Below are 15,546 nucleotides of genomic sequence, written 5' to 3' on the forward strand. Positions count from 1 at the left end.
TGGACCCAGCACAAATCCTTGTGGCACACCACTGGTCAAAGGCCTCCAGTCTGAAAAACAACCCTCCATCATCCACCCACAGTCTTCTACCTTTGAGCCAGTTCTGTAACCAAATTGTTAGTTTTCCATGTATTCCATGAGATCTAACCTTGCCAACCAGTCTCCCATAGGGAACCTGGTCAAACACCTTACTTCAGTCCATATAGATCACATCTACCACTCTGCCCTCACCAATCCTCTTTGTTACTTCTTCCACAAACTCACACAAGTTTTTGAGACATGATGTCTCAAGCCATGTTGACTATCCCTAAACAGACCTTGCCTTTCCAAATACATGTACGTCCTGTGCCTCAGGATTCCCTCCAACAACTTTACCACCTCTGAGACCAAGCTCACTGGTCTATAGCTCCCTGGCTTGTCCTTACCACCCTTCTTAAACAGTAGCACCACGTGAGCCAACCTCCAGTCTACCCGCACCTCACCTGTGACTATCGATGGGACAAATATTTCAGTAAGAAGCCCAGCAATCACGTCTCTTTTCACAGAACCCTAGAGTACACCTGATCAGGCCCTGGAGACTTATCCACTTTTATGCATTTCAAGGGATCCAGCACTTCCTCCTATGTAATATATACATTTTTCAAGAAGTCACCATCTAGTTCCCTACATTCTAAATCTTCCATGTCCGTTCCATAGTAAATAATGATGCAAAATACTCGTTCAATATCTTCCCCATCTCCTGTGGCTCCACACAAAGGCTGATATTTGAGGGGCACTATTTTCTCCCTAGTTACCCTTTTGTCCTTAATATATTTGTAAAAACCCTTTGGATTCTCCTTAACTCTATTTGCCAAATCTATCTCATGTCCCCTTTTTGCCCTCCTGATTTCCCTCTTGTGTATACACCTATTGCCTTTATATTCTTCTAAGGATTCACTCTATCTATCCTGTCTATACCTGACATATGCTTCCTTCTTTTTCTTCACCAAACTCTCAATTTCTCTACTCATCCAGCATTCCGTACACCTACCAGCCTTTCCTTTCACCCTGACAGGAATATACTTTCTTTAGACTCTCATTTTCTCATTTCTGAAGGCTTCCAATTTTCCAGGCATCCCTTGACCTATGAACATTTACCGTCAATGAGCGTTTGAACGTTCTTGCCGAATACCGTCAAAATTAGCCTTTCTCCAATTCAGAATTTCAACTTTTAGATCTGGTCTATCCGTTTCCATCACTACTTTAAAACTAATAGAATTATGGTCACCGGCCCCAAAGTGCTCCCCCACTGACTCCTCAGTCACCTGCCCTGCCTTATTTCGCAAGAGTAGGTCAAGTTTCGCACCTTCTCTCGTAGGTATATCCAGATACTGAACCAAACATTTTTCTTTTCCACACTTAATTTCCTCTCTAACTGAACCCTTAACACTATGGCAGTCCCAGTCTATGCTTGGAAAGTTAAAATCCCTGACCATAACCACCCTATTATTCTGACAGATAATTGAGATCTCCTTACAAATTTGTTTCTCAATTTCCCTTTGACTATTAGGGGGTCTATAATACAATCCCACTAATGCGAGCATTCGTCTCTTATTTCTCAGTTCCACCGAAATAACTTCCCTGGATGTATTTCTTGTAATATCCTCCCTCAGTATAGCTGTAATGCTATCCCTTATCAAAAACGCCACTCCCCCTCCTCTCTTGCCTCTCTTTCTGACTTTCCTGTAGCATTTGCATCCTGGAATATTAAGCTGCCAGTCCTGTTCATCCCTGAGCCGTGTTTCTGTAATTGCTATGATATCCCACTCCCAAGTTCCTCGCCATGCCCTGATTTCGGCTCTCTTTCCTATTAGGCCCCTTGCACAGAAATAAATGCAGTTTAACTTATCAGTCCTGTTTTTTTGTCTGCTTTGTCTCTGCCTGCCCTGACTGTTTGACTCGCCTCTATTCTCAACTGTACCAGTCTCATGTGATCTCTTTCCTCACTATCTCCCTGGGATCCACCCCACCCCCACTCCACAGCTTACTAATTTAAAATCCTCCCGAGCAGTCCAGCAAGTCTCCCTGCCAGTATATCAGTCCCCTTCTAATTTAGTTGCGATGTGTCCTTCTTGGACAGGTCACTTCTACTCCAATCCAGATATGACTTCTCTTGAGGACCTCCTTTTTAGGTTCCTGCCTAACTCTTTGTCATATCCCTTCAGAATCACAATCTTTTACCTTCCTATGTCGTTGGTAGCAATTGTCAAGGAAGCTAGAGGTGGCTCTCATACGTTAAATGAGCTGGGAGAGGGCATGAGTGGAGACATGTTCTGGAAGTATTCCAACAGTACAGTTTAAGAACACAAGCCAGTATAAATTTCAGGCACTACCTACTGCAATAACACAAAACCAAGTGCTAAATTCAACAGTCACAGAAGCAGGCTATTGGCCCATCGAGTCTACACTGACCCTCCAAACAGCATCCACCCAGACCTACACCTCCTAGTCATTTCCTGTAATCCTGAAGTTCCCGCAGCTAATCCACATATTCTGCACATTTCTGGACACCATGGCAATTTAGATGGCTAATCTATCTAACCTGCACATCTTTGGACAGTGGGGGAAACCGGAGTGTCCAGAGGAAACTCACACAAACGTCGGGAGAATGTGCAAACTGCTCATAGACAGTCACTCAGGCTGGGATTGAATTTAGATCCCCGATGCTGTGAGACAGCAGTGCTGATCACTGCACCACCCTAAAATATGGCAATTCTTCGCTCACTTACAAATGTTATTTATTTCCCTTTCAAGATTCCTTGTGTCATTTTCACAATTTACTTTAAGCTATCTTTGTACATCATACGAACAACCCCAACATGATGAGAATGCTAAAATCAAGGCAGAGATAAGTTTATATCTAAGGTTGAAATGCATTTGAAGTACTTACGGTAAGCTGCGCTGTGAATAAAAACAAAAGGATTTTCAATGTTCATGGTGAAGCAGTCAAGATTACACAGCAGTCAAATCACAGCCACTGTGTCAGTTCAAAGGGTAGAAATGCTAATAGCTGAAGTCAGGAAAATGATATTTCTTATAACAGAGCCGAAACATCCCCAAAGACCACCTCTCCCAATAAGCATCTGAATCAACAATAGCCACTTTTCCATCTTTTAAAACTAAACTCCAGATCAAAAGAAATGTGGGAACACATCAGAACTGGGGTAGAACATAATATTAAACATGATTACATATGATTTTCTGATGTGCCTAAAAATAAAACAAATACGAAGGTAACTTTTAAAAGGGAAACATAAATACCTCAGGATCAAGCATAACTAGTTTTATGATAGCACAGTGCAGTCGAAACACAAGTGATTTTCTTCACGAGCTGCATTCAAACCAAATAGCAAAAGCAGCAAAACGGAGGCGCGATGGCTCAATGGTTAGCACTGCTGTCCCACAGTTCCTGGGGCCCGGGTTGGATTCTACACTCGGGCGACAGTCTCTGTGGAGTTTGCACACTCTCCCCGTGTCTGCATGGGTATCCTCCGGGTGCTCTGGTTTCGTCCCATAGTTCAAAGGTTTGTTGGTTAGGCGAATAGGCCATGTTAATTTGCCCATAATGGTCAGGAATGTGTAGGTTAGGCGCATTAGTCAGGGGAAATGTAAAGTAATAGGGCAGAGGAACGAGTCTGGTTGGGATACTCTTCAGAAGGTCGGTGTGGACTTGTTGGGCTGAAGGGCCTGTTTCCAAACTGTAGGGAATATATGATTCTATGGTAAGCATCTAGATTTGATTCTCTGTGCTAGTGTGAAGTTAGGTACAAATATTATGTCCCACAACTGGCAGATCATCTAAAACATGTCCATTTATATCTATGAGCAGACAGGGAACTGATCCGATACAACGCATATTTCCTTGCAAACTTCGGAGCACAAGGTGCAACATTGGATTTTGCAATTAGACATCCCACGCTGGACAATCCCAGTTGTGCAAAGACGTTTATGAATGACAAATTTAACGTTATCAGACAGGATAGCAGAGTGGCTCACTCACACACAACAGAATCCATATAAATTCAAATGTAAGGCCATGTCATACAGAGTCATATATCATACTAACCAATCCACACCAAACATAGCCTGAAACAAGACTTCTCCCATGTGCCTGCTCCTGGCCCATACCTCACCAAACCTTTCCTATTCAGGGACTTATCGATGTGCCTTTTAACAGTTATGACTGTGCCCACCTCCACCACTTCCTCAGGAAGTTCATTTTACATGTGAACCATCCTCGGTGTAAAAGATTTGACAGTCATGTATTTTTTAAAAATCTCTCTCTTCACCTTTTTTAAATACTCATTCAGAAAGCCACTTCAAGTATATTATGGGTCAGATTACCTCCATCTGTTTCATCCTCTGATTCAGTGCAATTTAAAGATCCAATCCACTGCCTATCTGGCTAGGAGGAAGCAAAAGAGAGACAATGGCTAAGCTGAGCTGGCTCACCAGGTGCAGTAGAAATTCACAGAAACTCAACAGGATGCTCAAATCATCTGCTGAGTTTCTCGAACATTTTTTGTATTTGGCCCAGAGTTACTTCTCGTCCTTTTTTTTCTTGTACTTTTTTCTCCTCTTTTCACCCTAGATCTAACAGGGTGTCACAAAGGGACTGGCTTAAATAGCCTTCTCTTGCTCCTCGTTCCTGTGACTGTGCTGAGAAGGCAAACCAGGTGGTGTGAGAATGGAAATTCATGAAGATCCACACAGGAGGTCCAATGTAACTCACATTCTGGTTCACTGCCCCTGTCTACACCTTTTTCCCCTAGTACTGAGATTGAAAGATGTTTGAATAAAAAGAACTGCAGATGCTATAAATCAGAAACAAAAACAGAAAAAGCCTGAAATCAGAGTTAATGTTGCAGGTCAAGCGCTCTTTCCTCAAAATCCTCCAAAGATGTTTGTCAGCCAAAGGGTCAAGGAATATGAAGCAAATGGAGGAGGGATAGCGCTGGATCGATGATCAGCCATGACCCCATTGAATCGTGGAAGGCCAAACTCCTTGGTCTGGACGTCCTTCTGATTGCAGGGTCAGTGCAGAGTGAATGCGATGAATGGCTTATTTCTGTACTACAGGGAATCTACGCCCACTTAAGCCATTGTGACCTCACAATGACCGGTACACTCTCATCGCACCTGGTCCAGAATTGTAGAATCCTGAGGGAGCTGAAAGAGACCATTCATTCCAACGAATTTGCACGGAACATCAAAAGAGAATCCTACCCAGATCAATCCGATCCCCAACCCTATCCCGTAAACCCACTCTTCCCATGGCTAATTCCCCGAGCCTGCACATCCCTGGACATTAAAGAGCAACTTATTATGGCGATTTTATCTTAACCTACACATGTTTGGACTGTGGGAGAAAACAGGAGCATCCGGTGGAAATCCAAGCGGAAATGGAGACAACGAGTGAAATCTGGGCCTAGCCCGCTCCTGGGTTGCCAGTCAGCATGTCTCTAGAGAGGACTCACCCACTATCCAGAAAACGCCGCCAACATTAGCATTCAGTGTCCTGGAGCCGGTCTGCTGGTCACGTATTGCCGCTCAATAACAATGATGTGAAGGTGCCGGTGTTGGACTAGAATGGACAAAGTTAAAACTCACACAACACCAGGTTATCATCCATCAGGACGGACTTTAACCTAGTCTTGTGTGATTTTTAGCTTCACAGTGTCTCCACGGATCACAAATGTGGTGATTAAAAAAGCGAGTCACGTGTTTGCTGGCTCCCCCCACCCTCCCCACGGGCGAGAGCGAGTTGTCAATCAAAGGAACTGCAATCACTTTGCACTGGCTTTGCACAGCTCACTTCAAATACAAAGTCTGCAGTATTCAGAAATATATGCATAAATCACTAAACAAAAGAAAACTCTGACACTTAAAAATCCAAAATTACAAGTAAAGGCAAAAAAGTAAGTACAGCGATTGAATAATAGCAAATTTACGAATTGCTCTTCCTAAATGCTTGTATGAAATGTCTCTAACACCCAAAATGTTGGAAAATGAAGCAGCAAGGGCAGTGGAGGACATGATCTTAGGAAAACAGCGAGAGAGTTAATGAATGTTTGAGGAATAGAAGGAAGTATCCAGGGAATAAGAGGCACGAAATTTCGGTTTTGCTTCTTTTTCGTTCATTTGCACCAGTATTTAGTTCACCAATGACTTGGAAACCCAAGCACCTCTCAGCTCGCGGAGAAAATGTATCCCTTTTCCATATGACCCATTCGGAGATGCTAAAATGCATCTCTGGGACTTTAACCCACGCCCTCTGGTAGGACATAAGCATGGTGCCACAAAAGCCCCAGAATTTCAAATGGGGCTTATTTGGACCAGCCGGGAAACCGGGCTTAGATATTTAAATCAACTTGTTCAGATACATTATGTTCAGATATTTCCTGGGGTCCTACTATTCATTAGGTACTTCCTTGCCTTGTTAGTCCTCCCAAAATATATCACCCCATTATATTCAGACTTCAATTCAATTTGCCTTTGTTCAGTCCATATGAACAGCTTGTTTATACAGTATTGTGCTTTAGGCTAAGGGTTTCCCCAAGACTATTTAACATTTTATTGCAGAAATTGCAGAAGTAATGTGAAAAGTTATTAAACAAATATAACTTAATCTTAGTGGGCTGAGACACTTGAACAAGTTCTGGGTAAAATGACGTCTGTACAAGACAAAATGGATTTCTACTGAACTGAGCTGGGAGTAGGTTTCTCACAGGGCAGGTGCAGTAGTGTTGAGAGAACTTTAAATTAACTCAGTTGGTTTGTGGGATTCAAAAACCAAACATTAAAGAGGAATATCAAGGTGCAGTAGTACAGCGATTAGGTGATGTCTTAATGGTATTATCACTAAATTATTAATCTGGACACCCAGGCAATGTTCCAGAGACCTGGCTTCACATCCAATTATGGTAGATAGTGGAATTTGAATTAGATTAAAAATATGTAAGTTACAGTTTAATGATGAGCGCTAATGATTTTGGGGGGAAAATAAAAGTCTCATCTTCTCTGGCCAATGTGTTACTGTTATCTGCTCTCAATTCTACTTACCACGAGAAAGGAAAAAAAGGAATGAAGATAGCTCTTGGCATCAGAAACAACTGCAACTCTGGGTCAGGCAATAGTGAAGGAACCAACAAGAGGGAAAAACATATTTGTCTTCATTCTTACCAATTTGTCTGCTATAGATGTAATTGACAATCATGTAGACCTTGTGGAGATGATGTCCTGCCTTCACACTGATAATACCTTAAATCATGCTTGTGCGGTATGACGCCCATACTAAGTGGGAAAGACTTTGAACAGATCTAGCAACTCAAGATTGTGCATTGTGAGCATCAGCAGCAGCAGAATCATGCTTCAATGTAATCTACAACCTCGTAGCAGGCATTTGCCAAACGAGTCTTACCATCAAGCCAAGGAATCTCCCCTCGTTCAATGAAGAGTGCAGGATGGTATGCTGGGTGGGGCAACATAGAAAATCTAAAAATGTAGTGTCAACCTGATGATGCGAAAACACAAGGCCACATGTATGCCAAACAGCATAAGCAGCAAGTAGTAGACTGAGCAAAGTGATCCCAAAACCAGTGGATTATATCTGAGCACTTTAGTCCCACCACATCTAATTGTGAATGGTGGTGGACAATTAAACAACTCACTGGAGGAAGAGGCTCACAAGATCCCATCTTCAGTAGTGCAGAAACCCGGCACTTCTGTGTAAATGATTAGGCTGAATCATGTGCACCAATATTCTTCCGAAATTGTCAAGTGGATGATCCAACTTGGCCTCCTCCAAAGTCTTCAGCTTAACATATGCCAGTTTTAAGGCAATTCAATGTAATATCAAGAAAAAAATGGGGTACTGAATACTACAAAGTCTGTGGCACCTATTCACCATTAGTACTGAAAAATTGTGCTACAGTCCTTGCCACACCCCTGTCTAAACTGTTGCAATACAGCTACAACACTGGCATCAAATAGCGTGTGTGAAATTGGTCAGATGTGCCCTGTACACAAAACATTGGACAAATCAAACAGCGTCAATTACCACTCCATCATTCTACCCTCAGTATTCAGTAAATTGATGGAAGTTGTTATGAACAGTACTTTCAAGCAGCATCTGCTCAGCAATAACTGGTTCAGTGACACCCAGTTAGAATTCAGCCAGGGCCATTCTCTTAAAGAATAGCTGCAGCCACTCAGCTCCTGACCTATTTACAGCCTTGCTTCAAAAGTGGACAAGAATGCATAATTTCAGAAGTGAGCTGATCGTGACAGCCTTGACTTCAAGGTCACAGTTGACCAAGTGTGGCATCAAGGAGGCCAAGCAGAAGAGTAGTCAATGGGAACCAGCAGAAATCTCTGTACTGGTTGGAGTCGTACCGACCACATGAATATTTTAGAGGTCAGTCGCCTCAGCTTCAGAGCATCCCTACAGGTATTCTTTAAGAAAATGGCTAAGAACCAATCCTGTTTTACTCCTTCATCAATGACACTCCATCCATCACAGGGTTAGAAGTGAGGATATTCACTGATGATTGCACAATGTTCAGCATCATTCAGAACTCCTCAGATATTGAAGTAGGTTAGTCCACATATGGCATAACCTGGATAATAGCCAGACTTTGGCTGGTCAGTGCCAAACTACATTCATGCTGCAAATGCCAGGCAATAACAATGTCCAATTAGAGACAATCTAACTAATGCTTCTCAGCATACAATTATGTTGCCTTCCCTGAATCCCGCATGACCAGCAGCCTGGAGTTTATCATTCACCAGAAACTGAATGGGACTAGTCACGTAAATATGTTGGCTACAAAAACCAAACTAGAGACTTGTAAATTGCTGCACATAACTCACTGCCTGACTCCCCAAAGCCTGTCCACCATTTAAAAGTGGCAAGTATGATGGAACAATCCCCACTAGCCTGGATGGGTGCAGTTCAAACCACTTACAAGAAGCTTGCCAGCAGCCACATTGTCACCACATCCACGCAAATCCATTCTTTCCACCACCATCTACAAAAATATATTTCAGAAGTTCACCAAAGCTCCTTAACTTCTTCTTTATCCACTGCCAATACCCTATAGAAAGACAAGGGCAGCACCGACATGGGATTACCACCACTTGCAAGTTCTCCTCCAAGCCTATCAGCACCCTGACTTAAAAATTTATCACCGTCAGAGGGAAATAGGTATGGGTGTGTTACTATTCGGAGGGTCGGTGTGGACTTGTTGGGCCGAAGGGCCTGTTTCCACACTGTAGCGAATCTAATCAAATTTCAGTCAGCTCACAATAGCCTTCTGAAGGGAAACTAAGAACAGGCAATAAATAGTGGCTTAGCCAGTAACACTCCCAGGTTCATCAGTGAATTTTTTTGGAAAATGTGTCTGAAGTCAGAGTAGAGGACAAAGTCATTAAGTTTAAATTAGTATCAGGAGCTATATTTGGCTCAATACCTATGGTACATCGTTTAATGGTCTTAGTGACAGTGGTTTGAAACACCTCCGTAGCTTGACAGACGATTTCAGAGGACATTTAAAAAATCAAGCACTGTGCTGTATGATTGAATTCACATGATTCACATTAGATAATGGCGGCAAATTTCCTGTACCAAAGGAAATTAGTGAAATATTGTGATGACAATTCTGTTTTTTTTTCAAAAAAGAAATTCGAATAAAGCCAAATACAACTTTCAAACACAGAGGAACTACATTTGCAGCAAGCAAAGACATAAAAAAATGTAATATCGAGCGCATGGAAATAAAACAATTAAAACATGACAAATCCGATGCATTTTGTTACATTGACTTCACTGTAAATGGCATTGAGACAAACCAAACGCGGGCGCTTCCCTGGTCGTCCAGTGGTTACGATTCAGTGCTATCGTTGCCGCAGCCCGGGTTCGATCCCTTGTTAAGGAAGTTAACTTTCTGCAATGCGAATAGTTTTCACAGAACTATTCCAGCTTCTATATATTACTGCCAATGAAACCAAAAGTTTACCAAAAGTCTGGTTGGTGATCTCGTGCTACCTCAATTTTCACTACTTTTGTCTCCGGTTGACAGCCAGGATAAAAAATTGTAGACTGCGAAAATGTTGGATCAGTGGATGGCGATTTCAGGAGAGCTTGTGGCGAGATGGGTGGGGGACGGTGATCGTGCACTTAACAACTGCAGGTGTATACATCTAAACTTTGCATTTTCGAGTCCTTTGCACACATTTACTTCTGTTCCTGTTCCAATGGAGAATTAATTCTCTCCCCACTAGTGTTACCCCATATTTCCGGCACATGTCGTTTTCTTTCATATTTTCCTTCCACGAATCTTGAGAATCTTACCTTAGTTTGGATCCCTCGTCCCGCCTCCAGGAAACACCACACTGATTCTGTGAATTGGAGGTGCCGATGTCGGACTGGTGTGGACAAAGTTAAAAATTGCACAGCACCGGGTTATATTCCAACAGGTTTATTTGTGATTCTGTGATTTTCAACTTGATTCTGTGAATACAGCGTGTTTAGTGGGGTGGGGGCAAGTTGGAGAGGGGAGGTCACACAACCACACGTTCCTGCACTTTTTTCCCAGAATGTGACACTCATTCATTCACAAAATCTCCATATTCTTGCACAGGCAGACGACCTGTTTGGAGAGATACCTGGCAAATATGCAACTTCTGGCCGGTATGCATATGCAGAGCACAGCTGGAGAGGGATATGTAGCGATTCTGTCTATTGGAAATATGTCCAACTCTGGGAAAAAATATTGAGAATAAACTTCTTTCAAATGGAGCAGTGTGTTTAGCATTGTTTTGCCTCCACTAATTCAACCTGCACAACAACTGAAGTAGCTATACACTGTATTTGAAATCTGTTGAATCAACTTGCAGCAGTCTCTTTGAATCAGTAACATAAGGCGAGAGGTGACAAAGGATATATTGCTGGTTAGGAGTAGAGAGAAATTAAAAATAAGAAAAAAACAGATGCCAACTCTGTAACTCGTGATGGACGCTTAAGTGCACCTTTCTTTCTGATCAAAATAAAATTTCCTGGAGGAAACCCAACAGGTTTGGGAGTGCCTGTAGAGAGAAAGCAGAGTTAAAGTTTCGTAGGTCACTGTTCCTCATTCAGAACTGCTCGTGTCACAGGTGGTCTCAGATCTGCTGAGTTTTTTCAGCAATTCTTTATTTTTATTGTTACTCATTTTTCTTTCTCCATGATATACAGGAACATTTACTCCGAATGGATCCAAAAAAAACTAATCTGTATTACTGAGGGAAATCACAATATTGCACATCAGCACATAAAGTGCTGATTTCAACAGATGGTTTCAAAACGTTGCAAATATTTAGTTCACGATACAATAAATGGCTATAACGAAGACAACGGAGAGAGGAAGCAAGCTACATAAACCTATTTCCAAGATATCCATATGTGTCCCCGATGCATAGTGGGCTACCTGAGTCTCTGTGGCGCAATTGGTTTGCACAGTTAGCTATTAAACAAATGGTTGGTGGTTCGAGCCTAACCAGTGGCGTTGGTGCATATTGCTTTTAACATTTTTGCGACAAACATCACCATGAATTGTTGTGCACTCAATCCCAAGCAAATTGTCCACCAACTTGATAATCGCAAGAAAACCAGAAGATAATCATTCATCAGCTGATCGCATTAACGTCTTGTACTCGGTACTGTTTTACATCTGAATTGTAGCAATAATGACACAACTTACTACAGATTTTTTAGATTACTTACACCAACAAGTCCACACCTACCTGCCGAAGCGTAACCCACCCAACCCATTCACCTCTTCACCTAACAGTACAGGCAAGTTACCATGGGCAATTCATCTAAGCTGCACAGTTTTGGACTGTGGGAGGAAACCGGAGCAGCGCCACGCTGACAGGGGTAGAATGCGCCAACGCCACACAGCGATTCGCTTGAGGCTGGAATTGAACACGGATCTCTGGCGCTGTGAGGTAGCAGTGCTAACCACTGTGCCACCCATGGTGCTGGAATTCTTTCTGAAACGACTGCAGACCACAAGCAAGTCAGACAGCTTCCATTGAGACCTGTGCCACATATAACAGCAATGACAGTGCCTCACACCTGATGACCAGGTATTTTCCCGGATGGAGAGCGACCGTAGCTTCCAACTGCCCAATTTCTGCTTCACTTTGCTGATACGCTCCTCCCAAGACTGTATTCCCTGTCCCTAGATTTCTCTGAGAAGGCGGTAATGAGCCGATTTCTGGATCCACTGCAGTGCACGTGCTCTAGGTAGACACACAATACTGTGAGCAAAGGAATCCTAGGCGTTTGACACATTGACAGTGAAAGAACGGCAATTTTTGCTCATGTCAGAATGAGCGGAACTTGCATATGGTGGTGTTCCCATATATGTGCCGGACTTGCCCTTCAACATGGAAATGATTGCAAGTTTAGAGTGAGCTGTCTAAGGATCATCTGTGAATTTCTGCAGTGCATCTCGTAGATGGTGTATATTTTCTGCTCCTGCTTGTCGGTTCTGGCGCAAATGGATGTTCATGGAGGTGGTACAATCAAACCAGCTGTTTTGTTCTGGATATCGTCAAGCTTCCTAAATGTTGTCGGAGCTGCAATTCTCCAGAAAAGGGGGTAGTATCACAGAACACTCAGGATTGTGTTCCAAGGAATTCCAGCATAGATATCCTAGAGTTGAGAATGTCTGATCTACAACAACCACAACCATTTTCCTCTGTGTCAGGTATGACTCCAATCACTGAAAAATGTGCATCCTATTCACATTGATTCCATTTCCTTGTCCCTATGGGTACCTGATGCAACATTCAGTCAAATGACGGCTGGCACTCGAACGTCACCTCTGAAATTCAACTCTTCCATCCATGTTTCAACGATGAACATTGAACACCTATTATGTTGTCACAAGCTCAGTAGCTATGGTGGAGCCCAAACTGTGCGTCAGTGAGCAGGCCATTGCTAAGCAGGTGTTGCATAATAGCACTGCTGATGACGCTTTCCACGGATTTGCTGATGATTGAGAGTTGGCTGATTAGTTGCTATTGTCCGGGTTAGAGCTGTCATATTGTTTGTGCACAAAACATCCCTGGCGAGTTCGTCACATTGTTGGATTATTCTCGTGTTGTAGCAGAACAGGAACAGCTTGGCTAGGGGAGTGATAGATACTGCAATAATTTTATCTTAAGGCTATATTATTTAGGATTTACTTTCGGTCCCTAGGTTTTCTATTTGTCCACGAGGTATTCCCACAGTAATTCATTTTCTTTGCTATTTATTAGCATCATCCACGGTAATTCCACATTTTCATTCTTGGAATCAAGATCATATCATGCGAACAAACATTCCATTCATTGGTTCTCCTCTTTCCAAAATGCAAACATAAACCTCGAACATCCTGCTGCCAGCCGTGGTAATTTAATTCCATATATTTGTCTTGGCTCTTATCATCACGTTTCCTCCCAAAATTCCATGAAATCGGAACAATATTTTCGAATTTTGTCTTTGTTGCAGGCTGCTAGCAATGTTGGCATGTGTTGTCCGTGCAATGGATCCTTCAACCGGGACTGGAAGAAGAAACACCTTCCCCAAGAACTGTAATTCAGCAGACAGAGAAATTGAATTGTTAGCAGAGAAATCAAACTGAATAATTGGTAGGATGACTTCTGGGAGTGGACCTTAAAAGTGCATATACAGTTGATGAAGTGGGCGAAACTGTTACCGAAATTGGTTCAATTGTTTTATTAGCAAACCTTTACTTAGTAGAAGTGATATGTGAGCATTTCCCAAATTCTCACAATACCTAACTCGTTGTAACTCTATTCTTATAAGAAACAATATTATTGGCATCAATCCACGTGTTTGACTAGGGGATTGAAATCTCCTTCCACTATTTTGTAAGGCTGGCTCTCCTGTATGAACGTTGCTCTAGCAGATCAGAGGAGATCATCTACGGAGTATTTTTGCAGTGCTAAATGCTCTTCTCACACTGGGACGGGTACTGGCGCATCTTCGCTCAGGGCGTGACTTCCAGGTTTAAGCTTTTATATCACCTCACTCCAGACTTCACTAAATATTCCGGTGTTACGATACCATCATCATCTAATTTTACACCACCAGCAGTATTCAGGATTACCATGGTTGGATACGTGTAAAGTGGAAGTCGTCTGGCAGTGGATGGAAATCAATGCGGCAGAAAGTGTCATCAAAACAAACCTGAAAATTTGTGACCTCATTGATCTTGGTTTCCACAGTTGTTTACAGTCAACCGCTGCTGTTTAATTCAGTTTGTCAAACTTCCAGTCAGGCCTGATCTTCTGCTTTGGGTCATTTTAGAATTTTTGTCCTGCGATCGCTTGACCACTGTGCCTCCTGTTGATATCTTAAAGTATGCAGTGAAAATGGAAGTGCAGTCTCGAGTTCTGATCTCATCAGGCATGAATGAACGCTCAGACGGATAGACCAAGTGCCTGAGAATCTAGGTTCCCAATTGTACACGGCCAACAATACACAGTATACTAAGTTTCTTCCTTTAGTCCATCAATAAGTTGAACTGCACATGAATTAATAATTAGCCGCTAAGTTCATGCACTTCGTCGGTTTGAAGCCTCTAAAGTGATTATAGCACTTGGTCGACTAAAGGTCGTAGCGTGCAACCATTCATAGAGTCATAGAGTCATAGAGATGAACAGCAAGGAAACATACCCTTCGGTCCAACCCGTCCATGCCGACCAGATATCTCAACCTAATCTAGTCCCACCTGCCAGCACCCGGCCCATATCCCTCCAAAACCTTCCTATTCATGTACCCATCCAAATGCCTCTTAAATGTTGCAATTGTACCATTTCACCACATCCTCTGGCAGCTCATTCCATACACGTACCACGCTCTGTGTGAAAAAGTTGTCCCTTAGGTCTCTTTTATATCTTTCCCCTCTCACCCTAAACCTATGCCCTCTCGTTCTGGACTCACCAAACCCAGGGAAAATACTTTATCTATTTATCCTATCCAAGCCCCTCATAATTTTGTAAACCTCCATAAGGTCACCACTCAGCCTCCGACGCTCCAGGGAAAACAGTCCCAGCCTATTCAGCATCTCTCTGTAGTCAGATCCGCCGATCTTGGCATTATCCTTATAAATCTTATCCTTATAAAGCAATATTCCAACTGTAGCTTAACCAATGTCCTGTACAGCAGCAGCATGACCTCCCAACTCCTGTACTCAATACTCTGACAAATAAAGGAAAGCATACCAAACGCCTTCTTCACAATCCTATCTACCTGCGACTCCAATTTCATGCAGCTATGAACCTGCACTCCAAGGTCTCTTTGTTCAGCAACACTCCCTAGGACCTTACCATTAAGTGTATAAGTCCTGCTAAGATTTGCTTTCCCAAAATGCAGCACCTCGCATTTACCTGAATTAAACTCCATCTGCCACTTCTCAGCCCAAAGGCCTATCTGTTGTAATCTGAAATAACCCT

The sequence above is a fragment of the Chiloscyllium plagiosum genome, unplaced genomic scaffold (genome assembly GCF_037043375.1).
Source record: "Chiloscyllium plagiosum isolate Xiang-an unplaced genomic scaffold, Cpla_swu_hap1 HiC_scaffold_35, whole genome shotgun sequence".
In the NCBI taxonomy this organism is placed as follows: Eukaryota; Metazoa; Chordata; class Chondrichthyes; order Orectolobiformes; family Hemiscylliidae; genus Chiloscyllium; species Chiloscyllium plagiosum.